We start from the raw sequence: 21,723 nt of genomic DNA on the forward strand, positions 1-21,723 counted from the left end.
TGTGTGTTAGTAACACATTAAATATCTTTAAATTTAATTGGTGTTTGAAATGTTTGATGTAATAGTTAAATAACAGTCAATCCATTTTTTTCAATTTTCGATAAAGTAATATGAAAATTGAATTTGTTTAAAAAATATTAGGATTGAATTTGGATGATTTTGTTACAATGAAATTTATCCCTTATTTTATTTTATTTTTTGAGAAAAGAAATTTATCCCTTATATATGTGTGTGTGAAAAAAGCTAAAAGGGTCATTTTTATAAAAAGGTATTTATTTATTTATATATTTATGGGTATGAGAAAGGGTAAAAAGGTCTTTTTATATTCATCTTTTTCATTTATGGGCAAAATAAAGTGACTTTGTAATCCATATCCTCTTTGTTCATGTATACGAGATTTCTTTTTCTATTTTGCTGTTTTCTTTATGGATTTCTTTTTAATATTTTCCCTTTCTTATCTTTATATTTTGCCTATTTGGGAATTCAAATCCAACTCATCAAAACAATTAAAAGGGAAAATTCAAATCCATTTATGTTTTCTTGTTTGTCTTCATTGATGAGACCTTATTTTATTCACGGGAATGATTGAATTCATGGATAAACCTTCCATTTACATGAGTTTTTTCTTTAATTATTGGTAAAAATACAACATTTGTATCATTCCATTAGATTAAAAAGTACAAATCAACTTAGATAAATACAAATTAAAACTAATTTAGATTCACGAATAGAAGAAAAATATTATAAAGAGCAAAAAAAACTGTAAATATATAACTAATAGAAACGAATGATAAGTCATATATTTTTCGTAAATTCAAATTCGTAGAAAGACAATGGCAATTCAATCTCTTGATTTCCATCTCTCATTTCAAGTCACTTCTTTTATTTTCTCATACATATAAATATACGAGTTGTATCCATATGGACCCTAATGAACAAATGAATTTGATCATTCACCGTTAGATCAATGCTTAATAAATCTAAGCCTTATGATGCTTTGAATCTCTATCTTAAGATTTTTATAAGCCCATATCTAACGGTGAATGACCAAATTCATTTGGTCATTAAGGTCCATGTGAATACTACTGTATAAACATAAACACTTTTACTTGCCTCAACAAATTTTAATTTTAATTTTAATTTTGTTTTCAATTCAATATTTGCAGAAGTGAGATAGTAGTGAGGATCCGGAAAGAGGAAGTAAGAAATTAAAGAGAGAAAGGGAAAGAGAGAGGGTTGCTGAAATGAAGAAAGGAAGAAGAAAATGACATTTTAGTAATTATATAAAAAATAAGGGTATTTTAGTAATTGCACAAGAGTGGTCTCACTTTTTTAAATGGATGGGATGAAAAATTGATGAAGTGGTGCATTCACTTTGAATTGACCGGTCACAATTACCGGTTGTACACTTTAATGGGAGGTCACCAAAAGGTTGTGCAGTTTTTGTGTGCAAAATTGAATCTGTGAAAGTGGACAAAGGTTGTACACTATGTATGTAATTTACCCCCGAAATAATTGGTTAACCGATTAATGGTTCACCAGATTTAGTGTATGGTTAGTGTTTTTTAAAAAAACTGATCAAATGGTTAACTGATCAAATTAACCTTAATGCACTGGTTAATCGACCACGTGCACCCCTACTATTTATAGTAAAAAATATTCCCTAAAATCTAAAATGTACCGAAATTGAGGAATAGAGTTCCCGACTTGAATAGAGTCGTGTGCTCTATATAGAGCCGAACAACTCTATTCGCCCTCCAGAGCTCGGTACAATTTTAACTGTTTTTATATTTTTTTCTAACACTCACTCGTCCATGTCAAGACATGCATTTTCGGGTCTATTTTTTGAAATAGAACTGTCGCGACTCTGTTTTGTCCGAAAATGGAGCATAGGACACGAAATAGAACCACGGAGGTTAAAACCAATTTGTAAAAATCTAAAATAAATTATAAATGCTTATTCATGATGAATTACAACGGGTGGAAGGTTGGTTTTTTGAAATATTATTAAAAAAATTGAGCTCGTTCCCATGTTGGTATGCGAATGGAAACGTAATGTTTCGGTACTTAGCAAAAATCAGAAAAATTAGATAAAATCTAAAAACATATAGTGCAAATATGAAGTGATATATATATATATATATCCTTCAAATAAAATATATAAACTATTGATATCGCCTTCGGGATGGGTTTCGAGTATGAAATTTATGGATTTTGGTCAGTTTGATTGAATCGATCGATACATAGTAATTAGATTCTGTTGGAAAATTTTGAATAAAATTATATATTAATTTAACTACCAACAAACATCTCCTTTCATGAAGAGTCATGTCCGTCGTGAACAGTCGTGTTCGTATATGAACAGTCGTGGCTATCTATGTATAATCGTGTTTGTTCGTGAAAAGACATATCCTTCCGAGTTTTATTTATATAGAATGGATTGTCAAATTCACAAGTGGTTGAAATACGGTTAGAAAAATTATTCTTTGGAAATTTTCCTGCTTTTTATCTGTTCGCAGTGTTCTTGTTTTTTTGCTCCGGTGATAACGAGTCTACACACGGTTTGAGTTTACTTGCATAATCGGAACATATCCATGGTAGGAAGACATGTCATAATCGGCTAACTCTCCACGGGCACCCAAAACTATAGCGGTAATAAAATTACCTAGAGGGACTTGAATGGTGTGAGCCCTCGAAGCACGATACAAATTATCAAATAGCATACCAATGCTATCAACCCTCAAACCTTTCAACAAGTAATCAATAACAAACAAATCCTGAACTTGAATCTTGGAGCTCTCAACACGACCAAACAATGAAAAACTCAAGAATTTGTGAAAGAAAAACAAACAATTGTCCTTAATAATCTTGCTTGAAGTGTTTTTCGAATTAAAATAGTCTTGACCCGAAAGAGTATTCCAAATGGTATCATTATCAAAATCCCTAGGCTTGTCATAGAAATCACTTGTAGGGAAACCAAACATATTTCCCATGGCTTCATAATCTATGGTGTAAGTCACACAATTATTTCTAAAAGAGATAGAAGTTTTCTTCTTATTGATTTTCAAAGTGACAAAAAATCCACAATGTATTCCGTAATGCTAGGAAATCTCATTGCAACAAAAGTTTGCCAACCTAAAGTATCAAGGAAAGCATTAATCCGAGTAGAGAAGTTTAATTCCCTTACCGAATCAAAGTCAAGGAAGTGTGTTAGGCATGAATATGACTGCAATTAAACAGCATGTTAATAACAATTTGTGTGTGTTTTAGGCGAAATATTCCTAAATAAAAGAACTTATAAGTGTTTTATGCAGATTTGTATTGATTAAGTCAAAGGGGCTACCACACAGCCTGTTTTGCAACGAACCTTGAGGAGTAGAGCAACTTTTGATCCAGCGGATCTCCGCTGCGTACCTGATGACGGATGGCGACTGGACAAGTGGCAGGAGCGGCGTGGCAGTGACAGCAGGCGTAGGAAAGGCAGAAAAGCAACATGATGACAAGATGGATCACCCCCTTGAGTGTTCGAGGGTCAAATGAGAACTAATCATTTCCTAAGTAACTTAGCTATAGAAAAACAATCTTTTGTAATATTTTGTGGTACGGCTCGTATTTTCTTCCTTTATATAGACATAGTGTAAGGAAGGAGAGGGTACCTTTTGACTGTGGATAATCGTTTAACTAGAATTTTGGCTTCTTGGAGAGAGAGGAAGCTCTCTAAGGAAGATGACTCCATCAATGGAGGATTGTGGAATTAACTCAGGCTGTTCACTCTACACTATGAGTGAGTAGTCATTTTGAATGGGTTTGACCAGTTAGGGCCGGTTATGTAAGTCTTCTATTATCTTATTTATGAATGAATGGTGATATATCATGTTGTGCTTGATGAATCTTTAACTCCATTGCTTAAGGCATGTATGTTAGTGTAGATGCATGATAGGAAACTGCTTTCATCTTCACGGAACTATTTGTCAAGCATTCAACCCCCGAAACAGAGATGTCAGGAGGTTGTATCAAGGGTTTTCTTAATAGAAATGTTGTTTCGATCGTAATGCAAGAAAGAACCAACTTTAGGGATGCTTGAGGTTGTAGTACATCTTAGAATCTTAAGAACACACGAGAGTTGACTTAGGTGAGCATTAAAGCAGAGACCTTGACTTCACTTTACGTCATTCATGAATAAATAGGGTGTTTAGAGACTGAAAGTAACCTGTTCCGTTGTGCTTAACCTGTTCTGCCTTTTACCGTCATTAAGTACTTCTTTTAATCAGCTAAATCATTGACTTTGTTACTGTTTAAACAACATCTCTCCATTTAAAGAATACACACACCACGAACACCCTGTTCTACAAAGTATTTCTTATTAACTTTGGTCCTCAATCCCTGTGGATACGATACTTGACTTATCACTTTATTACTTGTATCTAGTACACTTGCTAGAGTCCATTCAGGAGACAACAAGTTTTTGGCGCCATTGCCGGGGATTGAAAGCAACAAAGTTTATATGAACTTTTCTGTGAAACAAGGTGTTTTTAATCTGTTTGCTAAATAGTGCATCCAGAAGGAATCTTTATCGGTTTATGCGCAGAGCTGGTCCTCTTGTTTTTCCTATCGATCTCGAATTGGAGAGAACGTGTAGACGCAATAAAGCGGGAGCTCGACGTGCAAGACAAAGAGAACGACAAAGAGAGAGAAGAATGGCTGGAAGGGTACCACCCGAACAACCAGTTCAACCAAACCAGGAAGAAGAGGGAGAAAATAATAACCCTCTTGTCATGCGAATCAGAGATTATTCGAGACCAACCACGGAAGGACATTCATCATGCATCGTGCTGCCCAACGAAGGGAACAACATGTTCGAGGTGAAAGCATCTATGATACAAATGTTGTAGGCAGCCGTACAATTCAATGGATACCAGTCGGAAGATCCAAATGGGCATTGATAACAACCCAAATTATTCTTGAATAAGGAATAAGGGAAAATTAATAGAAATAATGGCAAACCATTATTCCTTCTAAAAGAGATATTTATACATGATTAATATGGAATTAATGATAATTAATGCAGGGGAGAATATGCAAATAATGAGGAAAATGAAGGAGTCTCTAGCATTATGCCACGCCACGTGGACTATGGCGAGATACGCCATAACGAGATACGCCCGATGAGAGCGAGTAGCGGAGACCCGCCATAGCTCTCAAGGAGAGCGTACATACGCCTTGACGGATCAAAGAATACGAAAAGGGATATTCATCTTACTGACAGAATATTATCCCAAGGACCAAAAGGGATATTCACCTTGAGAACGCCGCAAGAAGAACCTGATGGCGGATCTCCACGGTTCAGCTCAGTGAGATCCGCTGGCGAACCTATGAGGCGAATCTCCTCTTTCACCCGATTCATCACAGTAACGGCTAACCGCCGACTCGGCCATAAAGACCATTAATGAGCTATCAATTACCTAACCGCCAGGTTAAAGGTAACCAGTAACCGCCAGCTTAAAGGTAACCAGTAACCGCCATTAATGGAGCATTAATGGAGACCTTCTAGTTGCTGAAGGTTACGACTTCTTAGCTATATATAGCCTACATCCCTAGGCTATCAAGGTACACATTCACTTACTCTTTGTCAATTCAGTTTGCTCTCTTGATCTTCCTTACTGACTTTGGCATCGGAGTGTCCCCGGCCGATCCCAACGGCGCCTCACATGGAAGTGCTCCGATCAAGGATTTTTCCCCGAGTTATCAATTGGTGCGGTGAAGGTGGATCTCTAACAAACAGAAGATCACAAAATCTTGATTGTATAGAGTTTCACAAAGAACAAAACAATGGAGTCAACAGAATAGAAATCACAATCTCAAACTTTGGCTCAATCAGTACAACAAATCTATCCAAAGATACAGTTCTCCATATATTGGTGGGAAAGAGTTTTCTACATTAAATCTGGAATTTTATGATGAAAAAGATAAGTTTCCTCCCCTTTCTTATTCCATTTTTAATTAAAGAAAATTGAGATCCCTCACTCTTATAAAGTGCTATGAATATCATTACATGTTATTATGATAAATCTAATAAACTGTGAAAGATGAAGTCATAAACACAAATCTTTCATTAAATCTTGCATGCTTACTATGCCCTCATATTTTTATGCATGACAAGTGTAATATGATATTATCATTAAATTAGTACAAACGCATGTATAAAACCCGTAATCTTGGGATTTACAAAAAAAAAAATCATCCATTCAATGTGATTTTGTCATTTGATATTAAAATATCATAAAAGGGCTCATGTAATTACAAATGATTTAGATCTGGTCGGTCTTTTGGATGAACATGCATATAACTATTAGAAGAAATTACAAAAAAATCATATTTTGGTTTTTCCTTGTACAATTCACCATCTATATATGGCTTTTCTCCTATATACTACTTTAATATCAAAAATTCATATTTTTGAATATTGTTTTGTCAAACAGTTATTTCATTCCCTTTTTTACAAGGATGTGTCTATTCATATAAAAAACTGTTTATTTGACATTATTAGAATTTCTGTTATCGACACAAGAGACTTAAAAATATTGAGTCTATTTGTAATTATCCTGTAATTGTCCCTAACTATTAAGGCCATTATGGGTTGATGAATTACCAAATTGGATAAACAAAACTTTCATGTCCTGAGCTAACTACAAAATAGTGCAAGTGTCGGTTTCGGATCAGAACATTAATTTATGCAAAATTCTTAGGATATACATGAGAATTCCTTAAAGATTGGAGGATTGTATGTGAAGGTAGGTGAGAGTGGATTTTGAGTAATTTTCCTTACACTCCAAATTGGAGGAGAATCATGGTACATGTATTTTTCTTCAAAAATTACCCTTTCTCTTTTATTTTATTCGTACAAATGAAATGATATAAGAGTAATTTTATATATAACTATATTATTAAATCATCACTTACCTTTCTTTAATTACACCTCATTCAAATGAGGCTTTAATGATCTCTGAATGCCATTAATGTATGGATGCACAATATTAATTGCAAGTAAATACTCCCTCTATTCTCAAATAAGTGTCGTTTTAGATAATTGTTTTTGTTCTTTTTTAAGTGTCGTTTTCGTTTTTCAATAAAATTTAGTATAGTTTTTTGGTCTAAGCATTTAAATTTTGTCTTGATTTATGTGTTTTTTAAGCTTTCAAAGTTTTCTCCAACCATTATAGGAGAGAGAATTTTTATTTAGTTAATCCATGTAAATTTATTAATTTAAGTGCATATTAATTATCTTTCTTAATTTGTGTGAAAAACTCTAAAACGACACTTATTTGAGAATGGAGGGAGTAGCAACTATGTAAGATATCTTACCCAATATAGAATGTCATAACTTTTATGACGTTTAAAATAAATATGCTATCTTGGATATTAATGCGCATTGAAATACAAAAGGACATTATTCTTAAACCATTCTCATTATGGTTATTTATTAAGACTTCATTATGATATTCATGTGCAGTAGCAATCTTTATGGTTATGACCGTTATACGTGATATTATTATTAAAACAAGCACGATTAAAATTCTATTATGAATTTGTTTGACATATAATATTTACTCGGTTTTATCCTTTGACTAAGTTCATTCTAGAGTCAGGGACCAACGCGAAGGAATTATTAAGTTGATTCTAAGATGAATTAAAAATTCCATAAAGAGAATTGCATCATACATGATATTTGCCAACAAGGCCAATGCAAACATTCTTTTGCTATGAAGTATGTTCCATGGATCAAGCCATTGATCCCCAAGGTAAGTGAATATAGCTTTTATGCCTTACCACAATCTTTTAATAATGGACAGAGTATGCCCCACTTCTGGAGTTCTTTCAGTGCTAACCCACAGGTACAAGGGAGTTGCTAATACTACAACCAGTGCAAACACTGATATGAAAAATAAAGCTCAATCCAAAGAAGTGTATATGCAGAGTCACTTCAGAAAAATTCCTTGACTATGTCATTGGCCAAAAAGGAGTTAGAGCAAATCCAGATAAAATAAAAGCCTTGCGAGGAAAAAGGTGAAAAGAGCGCCTAAATAAAAGCCATGCGAGGAAAAAGGTGAAAAGAGCGCCTAAATGAAAACCCCACAATGGGTGAGAAAGATCCAGAGATTGAACGGGCGGATCATCATACTAAAAAGATTGTCAACAAGCATATCAAGGTATAAAACAATTCCTAGCAGAACCACCCTTGATGAGCAGACCAATCTGAAGGGGAGACCTGCATTTGTATCAATTTGTCATGGATAAAGCTATGTGCACCGTGGTTATTCAAGAAGAAGAAGGTCAACAGTTCTCCATCTATTATGTTAGCAAAATGTTGAAGGATGCAGAGACAAGATATTCGAAGCTAGATAAAATGGCTCCCACGGTTGTGACAACATCCATCCGCGTTAAACCATAGCTCCAAGCATAACCTCAACATGATCGATATCAAGATCAAGAGCCGGATTTACCATCACGATTCAACATTGAACACACGGATGATGAGATTGAAAGACGAGGGCATACCGCTTTATATAGATAAGAGAATAATGCAGAAAGGTACGCCATCAAGTTAACATGAATTCGCCATTCACAGCACGGATCCTGGGGTACGAAGCGGACAGAATGTTTAAAGCTTCCAACTTGCCACAATATAAAAGAAAAGATTCAATATAAGCGGGACATTACATATCCCAAACCCAAAGGAGGGGAGCGTGTAACCGTTGGAAGAAACGCCAAAGCGTACTACAGGTTGGCCACCACACTGAAGCTTGTTGGGAGCTGGCAAACTAGATAGCTTTATCCAGAATAACAAATAACAAGATGACAAGCAGAAGACAGATCCCAAAAATAAATTCAAAAGTGTCATTAATGTCATAGCAGATGGACCAGTGTATCAGCCACCCGTGGAAAAAGCAAAAATATCCGCTCTGGATAAAACATCCCTCCATTGCTCCTTTTGTAGAAACAGGTCCGGTAATCTCTCCACATGCAGATGCATTGGTAGTAACAATGGCGATTCAAGGATGGGAGATAAAATAAAGCAAGTAAAGACACGGGCAGTTCTCGCAATGTCATCACCAAAGGTGCATTCGCCAAACTAAAGGTTGATCCGATCCAAATAGAAACAACCATTGTTGACATCATTGGAGTGACGGGTCACACTATCCAGATCAAGGGCCAGAGGTTGCAGCCCTAATTTCCATCCGTCGTCTGACAATGTACATTCCCACCAGCAAAGGAGGAGTAATGATTAGCGGGAACCAAAAGGTGGCTAAAGAGACTTATACTCGGCGTCACTATCAATCCGCCCACAATCCAAAGAGGACGAAGGTGAGAAATATTAACTTGTCACTACAGCTTTGGGCGACACAGAAACACTCCTTATTGCTGATGGAAAGCGGGTGCGGATCGCCAAAGGATTAAAACTTGAGATCAAAGAGGATGTTAAAAAAGTTCTCATTGAGTCTGAAAGCATATTTACATAGGAGAATGAGATCCCCACAGGAGTAAGCCCATATGTGATTACTCATAAGTTAAACATCATTGAGGATGCGGTTCTAGTTGCTCGGAAAAGGCGGAACCATGGGCCTAAAAATCAGTATTTTTACATATTCTTATATGTGCATTAAACTGTTATAGTATCCTACATTTTATAATTTACTCTTTCTCGCCATACTTCTTATATTCATTTGCCTAGCTTTTAGTGCTGATATACGCCCAGTGGCTGGCGAATGAAAAGTTCCACAGGCGGATCAATTACCTCAAAGATAGGACAATTGATCCCATCACAGGCGGATCCCCTTTCCATAAAGATAAGAAGCACAGACCCTCAGGAGCTTTCAAATGAGCTCAACTCTCTCCTCAAAGACAAGAAAAGGATTGACCACCATCAAAAGCGGGTTAAAATCGTCTCAAACATGAGATCATTACACCCTCAACTTTCTCCTCAAAGATAGGAGAACACTCTCATGGGCGGATCCATCTTTAGATGATCACCATTCGAGAAAGAGTTAAAACATTCCTTGGACGCAAGGACTTTACACTCTCTCACTCCCTTCCCAAAGAAGGGTTCACAAGTCCTAGGGCGGATCGCTTCACCTCAAAGATAGGTAGCAAGTTGATCCCCTAGGCAGCTTTACTTCCTCTAGAAGGAATAGAACAGCTTCTAAACCTTCACAAAGGTTCACACATTGGGGTACGGCTGGCCACCTACCATAAACAATCGGAGAAATCCTAAACCAGATTCTAGAAAATTACTTGCTAAAAGATATAATGCATTAGTAAAAATAGTTCTGGAAAGCAAAGGGTTCATCCAACTAATGAAGCCTCGTCTTCATCTCCAAATGATGAAGCCTCGTCTTCATCTCTAAATAATGAAGCCTCGTCTTCATCTCCAAGTAATGAAGCCTCGTCTTCATCTCCAAGTAATGAAGCCTCGTCTTCATCTCCAAACAATGAAGCCTCGTCTTCATCTCCAAGTAATGAAGCCTCGTCTTCATCTCCAAATGATGAAGCCTCGTCTTCATCTCCAAATAATGAAGCCTCGTCTTCATCTCCAAGTAATGAAGCCTCGTCTTCATCTCCAAGTAATGAAGCCTCGTCTTCATCCAATCAATGAAGCCTCGTCTTCATCCAATCAATGAAGCCTCGTCTTCATCTCCAAGTAATGAAGCCTCGTCTTCATCTCCAAACAATGAAGCCTCGTCTTCATCTCCAAGTAATGAAGCCTCGTCTTCATCTCCAAATGATGAAGCCTCGTCTTCATCTCCAAATAATGAAGCATCGTCTTCATCTCCAAACAATGAAGCCTCGTCTTCATCCAATCAATGAAGCCTCGTCTTCATCTCCAAACAATGAAGCCTCGTCTTCATCCAATCAATGAAGCCTCGTCTTCATCTCCAAACAATGAAGCCTCGTCTTCATCCAATCAATGGAGCCTCGTCTTCATCCAATCAATAAAGCCTTGTCTTTATCCAAACAATGAAGTCTCGTTTTCATCAAAGTAATGAATCCTCATCATAGAAATAACAAAGTCTCGCCTCCACAAAATGCACAAAAGTCCCTAAATGGCTGATCATTCTTACTGATCCCTAAGGGCGGGTCATTCTCCTCAATATGGCAGAACTGAAGAAAATAAGTCCCTAAAGGCGAATCATAATCCTATGGGGTAGGAACAAATGGTCCCATAAAGGGCAGGTTATTCCTTTCTAAAGGAAATATAACTCTCAAGAATCCCCTAAAGGCTAACAATGGATACAGTTGGCCACCTATCCATAAGGAATCAAAAGCCCCAAAACGTGCATCATATCCATATATGATCCCACATAGGGCGGATCTTGTTCATAAGATCCCGCATAAGGAAGCCCCAAAAGGCGCATCATTTCCATATATGATCCCCCATCTAGGGCGGGTCCACTTTCCTCCAAGATAGAAAAATAAAACACCATTTAGACAGCCCTAAAGAGCTTTTTATACCTTTAGGGGGGGCTTCTGATAACAACCCAAATTATTCTTGAATAAGGAATAAGGGAAAATTAATAGAAATAATGGCAAACCATTATTCCTTCTAAAAGAGATATTTATACATGATTAATGTGGAATTAATGATAATTAATGCAGGGGAGAATATGCAAATAATGAGGAAAAGGAAGGAGTCTCTAGCATTATGCCACGCCACGTGGACCATGGCGAGATACGCCATAACGAGATACGCCCGATGAGAGCGAGTAGCGGAGACCCGCCATAGCTCTCAAGGAGAGCGTACATATGCCTTGACGGATCAAAGAATACGAAAAGGGATATTCATCTTACTGACAGAATATTATCCCAAGGACCAAAAGGGATATTCACCTTGAGAACGCCGCAAGAAGAACCGGATGGCGGATCTCCACGGTTCAGCTCAGTGAGATCCGCTGGCGAACCTATGAGGTGAATCTCCTCTTTCACCCGATTCATCACAGTAACGGCTAACCGCCGACTCGGCCATAAAGACTATTAATGAGCTATCAATTAGCTAACCGCCAGGTTAAAGGTAACCAGTAACCGCCAGCTTAAAGGTAACCAGTAACCGCCATTAATGGAGCATTAATGGAGACCTTCTAGTTGCTGAAGGTTACGACTTCTTAGCTATATATAGCCTACACCCCTAGGCTATCAAGGTACACATTCACTTACTCTTTGTCAATTCAGTTTGCTCTCTTGATCTTCCTTACTGACTTTGGCATCGGAGTGTCCCCGGCCGATCCCAACAACGCCTCACAGGGAAGTGCTCCGATCAAGGATTTTTCCCCGAGTTATCAGGCATATTCTTGAATTTATCACGCTGTGCAACACTTTCAGATCAAACAGAGGCGTTGCTGACGACATAATCCGACTAAAGCTGTTTCCTTTTTCTCTAAGAGATAAAGCGAAGAATTGGTTGAAAAACTTGCAACCAGGAACGATTACTACTTGGGAAGAAATGGCAAGCGCTTTCTTAATGAAATATTTCCCACCAAGGCAAGCCATTAAGCTCAGAAACGAGGTTTCCCATTTCGTGCAAGAAGAGGATGAATCCTTAGCCGAGGCATGGGAAAGGTACAAGGAATTACTAAGGAGAGTCCCCAATCATGGCATCCCTATGTGGATGCAAATGCAGAACTTTTACAATGGGGTAACCAACATTTATAAGATCCAGATCGAGTCCATAGCCAATGGAAACCCCGAAGATCTGGAACCACAGGCCTTGTATGACCTTATTGAGAGAGTAGTAAGCACAAGTTATAACTGGCACTCCGCCAGAAGTGAAGGAAAAAGAGCAGGAAATGAAGATGTTGTGTCAAAATTGACAAGCCAGGTAGAACAGCTTGCCAGACAGCTAGGCAAGATAAATGTGTCCTCGATCCTCAACGAACCACCATTCAATGACATTTGTGATTTTTGTGGAGGCCTTCATTTCAGCATCAACTGTCCCGGAGTTAAGCAGCGAAAGGGTGCACAGGCAGAATATGATTATGCAGGGTATAATCAGAGGAATCCACCTAACCCGTATTCTAACACGTATAACCCTACCACAAGAAATCATCCGAATTTTGGATGGACAAGCCAGCCCAACCAGCAGGAACAACCGAGATATCAACAACAGCAAGGAGGACTGATAGGGGTATTTTACCCCTATCTTTTAGCATGATTTACGGGCTAATTTTAGAAGAAATAAATAAGTTTAATTGCAAAAATAGAGTGTTTTGAATAAAATAACGAAATAATAATAAATTCCGTATTTTCGGATAATTTCCCTTGTTTTTGATGTATTTAGGAAATAAAAACGTCAAGCTAACTCGACTCTCAAGAATTGTATTTCAGGTATAAGGAAGAAGCAAAATTCATGCCAATACGCGGGGCGTATCATCCCATACGCGGGGCGTGAAACATCAAGTCAGAAATGATTGCCCTATCCACAGACACCACGTGGGATTGAGTCAGCATACGCGAGGCGTATGCCAACCTACGCGAGGCGTATAATCAAATGTCAGAAATGATTGCCTAATCCTGAAAAGTCAGACTGCATGGTCTCCCCGAGTCAACGACCTATACGCAGGGCATACCACCTTACACGCGAGGCGTGTAAGGGAATTCTTCAGTGCAAAAATTCCAGAGACTCATCTACGCGGGGCGTGCCTCAAGCTACGCACAGTGTACGGAGACCAAAGCAAGCGATAAAATGTCAGAATCTCAAACCCGCCATGTGTATCCCAGTCTACGCAGGGCGTATTTGAGACAACAAATCTAGAATTGGTCCACATGCAGAAGATTTCTGACGGAACGGGCATCTACGCGAGGCGTGCCACACCATACGCGGGGCGTATTATGGGATTTCTGCACAAATAATGTTGCTCCATACTTGTACCTTGCAAAGTTACAATTTTGCCCTAGCTTGATATGTATAAATAGGCAGCTCTTGATACATCTTGAATACACCCCATTAGAGAGAGCAAACTATACTTGTTTTGATTGTTGTAGTTTTAGATTTGTTTTTAGGCTTTGTGTAACTAAACTCTTCCATCTCGAGAGCTTGTCCGTTGCTCTCGGCATTTCATCAAAGTCCCACTCCATCTTCGCACACCAAGCTCGAGAGCTCCACCATTCAAGTCCTTAGAGACGGCTTTTGAGTCCGGTTAGCTAGTTCCGAGGGTAGATTCTTCCCTTTACACTTGCTAATTAGCTTGATCTCATCCTATGTACTAGGCTTGTTTGTAATCCATATTTACACTTTCCATATTTATAATTTATGATTCATAACCTCTTTTTCTATATATGTGTTGATGTTTGTTTCTTGTTTTGATACTCGTAATTGACTATTGTGTAGGGGAACGCGATTTCCGACGCCATTCGGGCTATCTTTAGGGATTCATATAGGTGTTGCCTTACCAGAAGTGACGCTCCGGAAACCGTAGGAATTGACAAGCCACAGAACTTACGGGCCCTAATTTCTGGTCCCAAGCATTAGACACGCCTTGACTAGGAACCACGTAGTCTAAGTACTTCACGGGTCGGTCGGACGACACGTAGTCGTCTTTGCAAGAGCAAAACATTAACCGTATATGTATTAGGAGTCGTTATTTGTCATAGTTATAAGTTATCGCCAACCGTATCACTTCTTAAGAGTTTCGTCATATAAATTTGCCTCACCCGTAGTTAGGAGTAGTTTGTAGTTGGTTCCCATATCAACCTCAAAGTATTCACAGCTTAAATAACGTATAAAACCGAGTCGTTTAATACTTACAGTTATAAATCCCGCGGATTCGATACCCAGTCTTAACCGGATTATTACTTGATACGACGGGGTACACTTGCCCCTAAGTAGTGACGTCTAGTGAACATAGAGCATTTAGAAAGACCACATCCATAGTCGTAACGCACTTATCATAACATACATTTCATATTTACACCACTAGACGTCGCGCATCAAATTTTTGGCGCCGTTGCCGGGGATTTATAATTTCTTGCAATATTAGACAAAAACGTTTTATTGTTAGTTTAAGCATTCTTTATGTATTAATTGTTTATATATACTTTTACTAACATCATTCTTTCTTGTTTATAATTTCATTATTTAATTCTTTTCATGCACACCCGATCTCGGAGTGATTCTCTTATTCCTATTGATCTCGAGATTGAACGTACTCTTTGTAGGATTCGAAAAGAGAAAATGGCAAACCCTAACGCTGAGGTCAACCAACCCGAAGGAACCCAAAGGCCACACGTGAACAACATTCGCGGGGGCAACGACACACGTTCGATGATGGAGATCCTTGCTCCGCACCATCCCCAAAACCGTAACGGAATTGTCGCCCCCACGATACCGGCCAACACGTACGAGATAAAGAAAGCTGATACAACAATGCGGTCAATTCGGAGGGGAACTCCACGAGAACCCTAACGAACATCTCGATAAATTCCTTATGTGTGCCGACACCTCTCGGCAAAATGGTGTTCCCGTTAAGGCTGTTAGACTAAAGCTGTTTCCTTTTTCTTTGACAGGGCAAAGCGTTGGAGTGGCTACACTCTTTGGAGGCGGGATCCATCACGTCATGGGAGGAGCTCGAGAAGGAGTTCCTTTCCTACTATTTTCCACCGTCCAAAACAGTCAAGTTACGGACCGATATCACGTCCTTTAGGCAGATGGAATGCGAGGCCCTTCATGCAGCTTGGGCTAGGTTCCGGAAGTTGCTCCGAAACTGCCCCCACCATGACATCCCGAAGCACGACTTGGTAAGCACTTTTTACCACGGGTTAACCCCCACTAACCGTGCGACTGTTGATTCCGCTGCAGGTGGGGATCTATTTCGGAAGTCAGCTAGTGAGGCCTATGAGCTCATTCATGAGCTCGTGAGGAAAAGCGTGCAACGGCAAGAGGATCGGCTTGCCGGCCCGTCGCGACACCAAATGTTCGCTGTGGAAAAAGAGGCTCCGAAAAGCTCCATAGCAGAAATGCATAAGAAGCTTGACTCGTTAATTGCCTAGCTAAGCCTCAACAAAAGTGCACAGGTCCTGATGTGCAATCACTGTGGTGGAGACCACGACGGACTCAATTTCCAAGCCGGTAGCCCTTTCGCCGGTGACATCGAGAGTGTAAGTTACGTAGGAGGAAATCCAAGGTATAATCCTAATCCAAACTCCTATCACCACCACAATAACAATAACAGCGGTTGGCGGCCTTGGTACCAACACCCGAACTTATCATATGGAAATAATAATAACGTGTTGAGGCCCCCATCCGGCTTTGAGCAAGAATATCGGGAAAACGGGCTTGGGCAATCACAAGCCGTGCCCGGTAATCGGAACGCTCCACCTCCCGGCAATGTACATGACCAATCGGTCATGTCTTTATTGAAGGATATATTAACCCGTCTTTCCAATAGCGAGGTGTTTTGCAGGGATCTTAGCCGCCAAGTAGCCCATCTGAACCGTCAACAATAAGAAAGGCCACTAGGAACCCTACCGGCGAACACCGAACAAAATCTGTGGGGGGAAAATCGGGAATCCGGACAGGCGATAACGCTCATGAATAATGGAGGTTCGGACCCGTCAAGTTCCAACTCGGGCAACTTACATTGAGCCGCCGCGCGAGAAAGTCGAGCTACTTCGACTCTAAACGTAGCATCGGTTTGAATTTCTCAAACCCCTTGTTTATATGTATTATAAACTTATTTCTTCTCTCTTTTATTTATTTTCTCCCCTTTTTGAATTGTTGTTATTTTAAATTTTATTTTCATTTCTATTTTTGCTTTATTTCTCATCTTTCTGGTCTTCATTTTTATTTTATTTTTATCTTACTTTCTATTATTTTTATAAAATCAAAAGAAAAACAAATCCCATCCAAATCCAAATTTTTTTTATGACACGCAGGGTGTATACACCTATACGTCCCGCGTATCTACGTGTCTGACCCTAATTCCTAATAAAAAGACACGGTACGCGGGGCTCCCCTCCTACCACGCCCCGCGTACACTTTAATTTTTGACACTCTTAAATAAACGCCACGTGGGAGGACACGCGGGACGTGCCCCAGGGCACGCCTCGCGTATCTTCGGGGAGTTGTGAATCACAACTCCCCATGGCAACTCTCCTTCTCTCAAACTTCCCATCATTCCTCTTCCCTATACACCTTTCCCACTTCCACACTCCACCTCCTCTTCCAACCAATCAACCTCCATCTTTTCAAATTCAAATTTTCAACTTCCCTCCACAATAAATTTTACATTAACTACCCCCTTAATTACAATTTAATAATATAAAAATATTAAAAAGAGTTAATAATTAAACATAAAAATCATAAAATCAATTAAAAACCCATTAAAAACTCATAAACCATAAAATTAAAAATCAAAAAACTGCTAAAACCGGAAAAAATTCTTCATATTCTGTCTTCTACGCGGGGCGTAACCCCATACACGCCTCGCGTCCTCGCCCCTTTTTCATCAAAAAAGGGGCAGGAGGTGCGATACGCGAGGTGTGCCCCCTTTCACGCCCCGCGTATCACACCATTCTTGCTCAAAATAAGGTCAGGGGGAGGGATACGCGTGGCGTGGCCCCTTCACGCCATGCGTACCCCTCTGGGGATCCGAGCTTTGCTTGGATTCCCCACTTTTCCCCTATATATACTTCCCCTTCTTCCCTCCTTCTTCCTCACAACCCTCATACACTCTCACATTCCTCTTCTACTCTTCCTATATCCTCCATTACCACCATGGTTGGGCGAAAGCAAATCGCCGACATGCGCCCCCCACGGTCCACTCGGGCCCGGTCTTCCCGTTCCGCACAGAACCAACAACCACCACCATCACCCGAATGGGAACAAACACCACCACTCACCCACGTCTACCGGGCTCCTTTTCATCTCCTCACCGAAGAGGAAGCCCAAAATTATCAAACACTTTCCACCGCCCACATTATGGAGCTTCCTTACATCGAGCATAGCACTCTTGATCGTTTTGATCTTGGGGCGTGATAGGGGTCAAAAACCCCTATCTTTGGGTACGGTTTTAGGACGGGTTTTAGCATTATTTAGTTAATAAGCGAGCATTTCTCGCATTTAAATGCTTTTGTGTGAGTTAGTTAGGAATTGGAAACGTTTTATTTATTTTCCGTTGTTTAGGCTCGTTTTATGACCAATTTAGGCAATTACGGCCAAAATAGCATGCATAGTATAATTCCGTTATCTTTTGAAGCTAATTGGTCCGTCAAAAGTCGCACCAAACGAAGCGTTTGCTCAAAATAAGCGATTGGCGGGTCAATTTAGCCCTTGGACTAATGTTATCTAGAGTTTCTGTACATGCGCAGGTATAAGTTCGGACGAAAAAGACATCGACGGCAGTCGGCAAGCACACGGGGGCATACCGGGCAAGAATGCTCGACGAGCGGGCCTCCGTAGGCCATGCCTGCTCGCCGAGCAGGCCACCAGAGGCCTGCTCGGGCGAGCAGGATGCCTGCTCGCCGAGCAGGGCGCTGCTCGTCGCAAGTAGCGCCTGCTCGCCGAGCAGCTCGCCCTGCTCGGCGAGCAGACCTGCGGGAATTGGTCAAAAAGACCAATTCCGCCCCCACGATGCCACGACGGACCCCACGACTTCCTACCTGCATAAGGACACAAAAATAGGTCAAAAAGAAGGCCGAGCCATGCCTATAAATAGAGTTTTTCCAATGTAAATTAGCATCTTTCATTATTTGTAAATTATCTTAGCTTTCCCCTTGAATTTCCTCTCCATCTCCTCCATCTTCATCAACCTCCATTGAAGCTCCTTCAAATCTGTTCTCGAGGAATATTCAAGGTCCGTCCTTAAGACCTAGGAAGCCGATTGCAGAGTAGACAGGTTCCTTGAAAGGGATTTTCGTATCTCCTTTTACTTTTCCTTGTTTTTACTCTTTGATACAGTCTATGAATCCTAGGCTAATTGTATCCTGTGACATTATCATTCATCTTTAATAATATTTTAGCTCTTATTTTGTTCTATGATCAATTGTTTAATCTTTGTCTTACGCTTTATTCAATTGGTTTAACTCATTCAAAAGCCCCAAAATCGAGTAGGCACATATTGTGAGCTGAATCTGACCTAGTCAGAGCCTAGGAGATTGACGACCTCTTAGTTGATTAAGCCCAAATTCCTGAGCCTTAGACCTAGTTCCGGCCTTACAAGGGAATCACGCACTAGGAACTTCAGGAGGGTAAGTAGTGTTAATCGCCTTGAATACAAGTGACTTAGATTAGGTTTTTAATCAATAGACCTAATAACCTAACCTCATTATTATCGTTCATACCATGTTCCTTCGGGTAATTGCATTAGTGAAAGATCAATTAGGAGTAGTTTAACTTAATTAGGCGTAGAATAACTTAGTTAGAACTAGATAACTTATCTAGGAGTAGCATAATTCAACCTAGGAGTAGATTAACTTAATCAAAACCAATTCAAACCCCACAAAGCCTAGATAACACCTGAGACCGAGTAATTCGATACCTGCAGAAATAAATCCTGTGGACGATAACCTGGACTTAACCAGAAATTTATTACTTGATAACGACGGGGTACACTTATCCCTTAGTGAGGCTTCTTCACCGAAGCCGTATCAAGTTTTTGGCGCCGTTGCCGGGGATTTATTTCTTCTGCAATATCGAACCAAAGGTCGATTTGTTAGTTTAGGCATTCATTGTGAATATCCTTGTTTATATCATTCATACTTGCCTATAGCATATACTTGTCAATAATAACTATACTTATTCATATCATTGTCTGTTTATATACTTGTTTATAATCATGATACTTGTTTATACGTATCTATATCGTTTATACTCATTTTCATATACTTGTTTATATATACTTGTGTATAATAGTCATACTTGTTTATACTTACATTTGTTTATATCATGCATACTTGTTTACATATGCTTGTTTTATAATACTTATACGTGTTCATGGCATAATTGTATATACTTGTTTATAACAGTTATACTTGTTTATACTTATACTTGTTCATATCGTTTATACTTGTTCATATATACCTGTTTATAATAGTTATACTTGTTTATACTTATGCTTGTTTATACCGTTTTTATACTAGTACACTCTTACATTTATATTTGTTCATATGCACACTTGTTTATCTCTAATAACCCATGCCATGTACATCAACCCATATTTGTCAATATCAATATAAACCAATACTTGTACAAAACTGTGCAACCTTGTATGATGTATATGATTTTCCTTCCGCTTTCATTTATTTCTTGTATTTATCTCTTCTCAGCGTATGCCTACGAGATCAGCGAAAATACCGTGTGTTCCTCTTAACCCTGAACTTGAACGTACTCTTCGCAGGAGCAAACAAATCGAAAAGCTGAAGCAAGACGAGATCATCGAGCCTATCAAGCCTATCAAGATGACTGACAATGAACGGAACAATGAGCGGAACACTGAGAACACCGGACCAGAAAATGACACTCGTCTGATGAGTGAGATCCTGGCACCGCACCGACACCAGCATCTGTCCGGCATTGCTGCTCCAAATATCCAGGCCAATACATACGAAATCAAGTCCGGTATAATTCACTTGATTCAACAGACCGGATTGTTTGGAGGAGAAGCACACGAGAGCCCGAATGATCATCTGGATCGCTTCCTAATGTGCGCAGACACTGCAAGAACAAATGGGGTTCCCCAAGATGCTGCTAGGCTGAAGTTGTTCCCGTTTTCTCTGACTGGGCAAGCTTTGGAATGGCTGAGAACACTGGAGCCCGGATCAATCACGACTTGGGCAGGATTGGAGAAGGAATTCTTGTCCTACTACTTTCCTCCCTCGAAGACGGTAATGCTCAGGGGTGAGATCACATCCTTCCACCAACCCGAGCACGAAGCGCTCCACACATCTTAGACCCGATTCAGAAAAATGATGCGCATGTGCCCTCATCATGACATACCCAAGCATCAATTGGTGAGCGTCTTCTATCATGGACTGACACCCACCAACAGAGCTATTGTAGACTCCGCAGCGGGTGGAGATTTGTTTAGGAAGACAGCAGCAGAGGCATATGACATGATTAATGAGTTGGCCAGAAAGAGTGTGCAGTGGCAAGAACAGAAGCTCGCTGGCCCCACAAGGCAGCGGGTATTTACTGTGGAAGAACAAGAGCAGAATTCGAGTGTTGCAGATATAAGTAGGAAGATGGACGTCCTATTGGCTCAGTTCAGCCAACCTCCCACCTGTGTGCACTGTGGCGGCGACCACCATGGAAAGGAATGTCAAGCAGGTAGCCCTTTCGCTGGAGATGGGATGTAGATGGTCAATTACGTTGGGGGACATCCAAGGTACAACCAGAACTATAACAACTACAACCCCAACAACCACAACTCCTACAACAACAGCAACAACTACAGGAGGCCTCAGCACCCGAACTTATCTTACGGGAATTCAAATCAGAATGTGCTTCGACCTCCTAGCGGTTTTGTTCAATAGCATAGAGAGCAGGGGCTTGGCATGCCCCCATATCAACAGCAGAATCAAGGGCCAATGCAACCTCCTAAGGAATCTGACGAGGTGGTCACTCTTTTGAAGGAGATCTCGGCTAGGCTTGCCAACAATGAAGCCTTCTGCAAAGATTTGAGCAATCAGGTAGCTCAGATCAATAGGGACAGGCAGGAAAGGCCACAGGGTTCTTGATGC

At 39.8% G+C, this 21,723-nt stretch overlaps 1 non-coding gene across 1 annotated transcript; it reads right to left on the bottom strand.

Moving 5' to 3' along the window:
* Positions 1-12,541: 12,541 nt before the first annotated feature.
* Positions 12,542-12,648, bottom strand: LOC136210230 (small nucleolar RNA R71). Its single transcript, XR_010677938.1, has one exon. It is a non-coding gene; the product is annotated as a small nucleolar RNA R71 (small nucleolar RNA).
* Positions 12,649-21,723: the final 9,075 nt, after the last annotated feature.

The sequence above is a fragment of the Euphorbia lathyris genome, chromosome 10 (genome assembly GCF_963576675.1).
Source record: "Euphorbia lathyris chromosome 10, ddEupLath1.1, whole genome shotgun sequence".
Taxonomy (NCBI): Eukaryota; Viridiplantae; Streptophyta; class Magnoliopsida; order Malpighiales; family Euphorbiaceae; genus Euphorbia; species Euphorbia lathyris.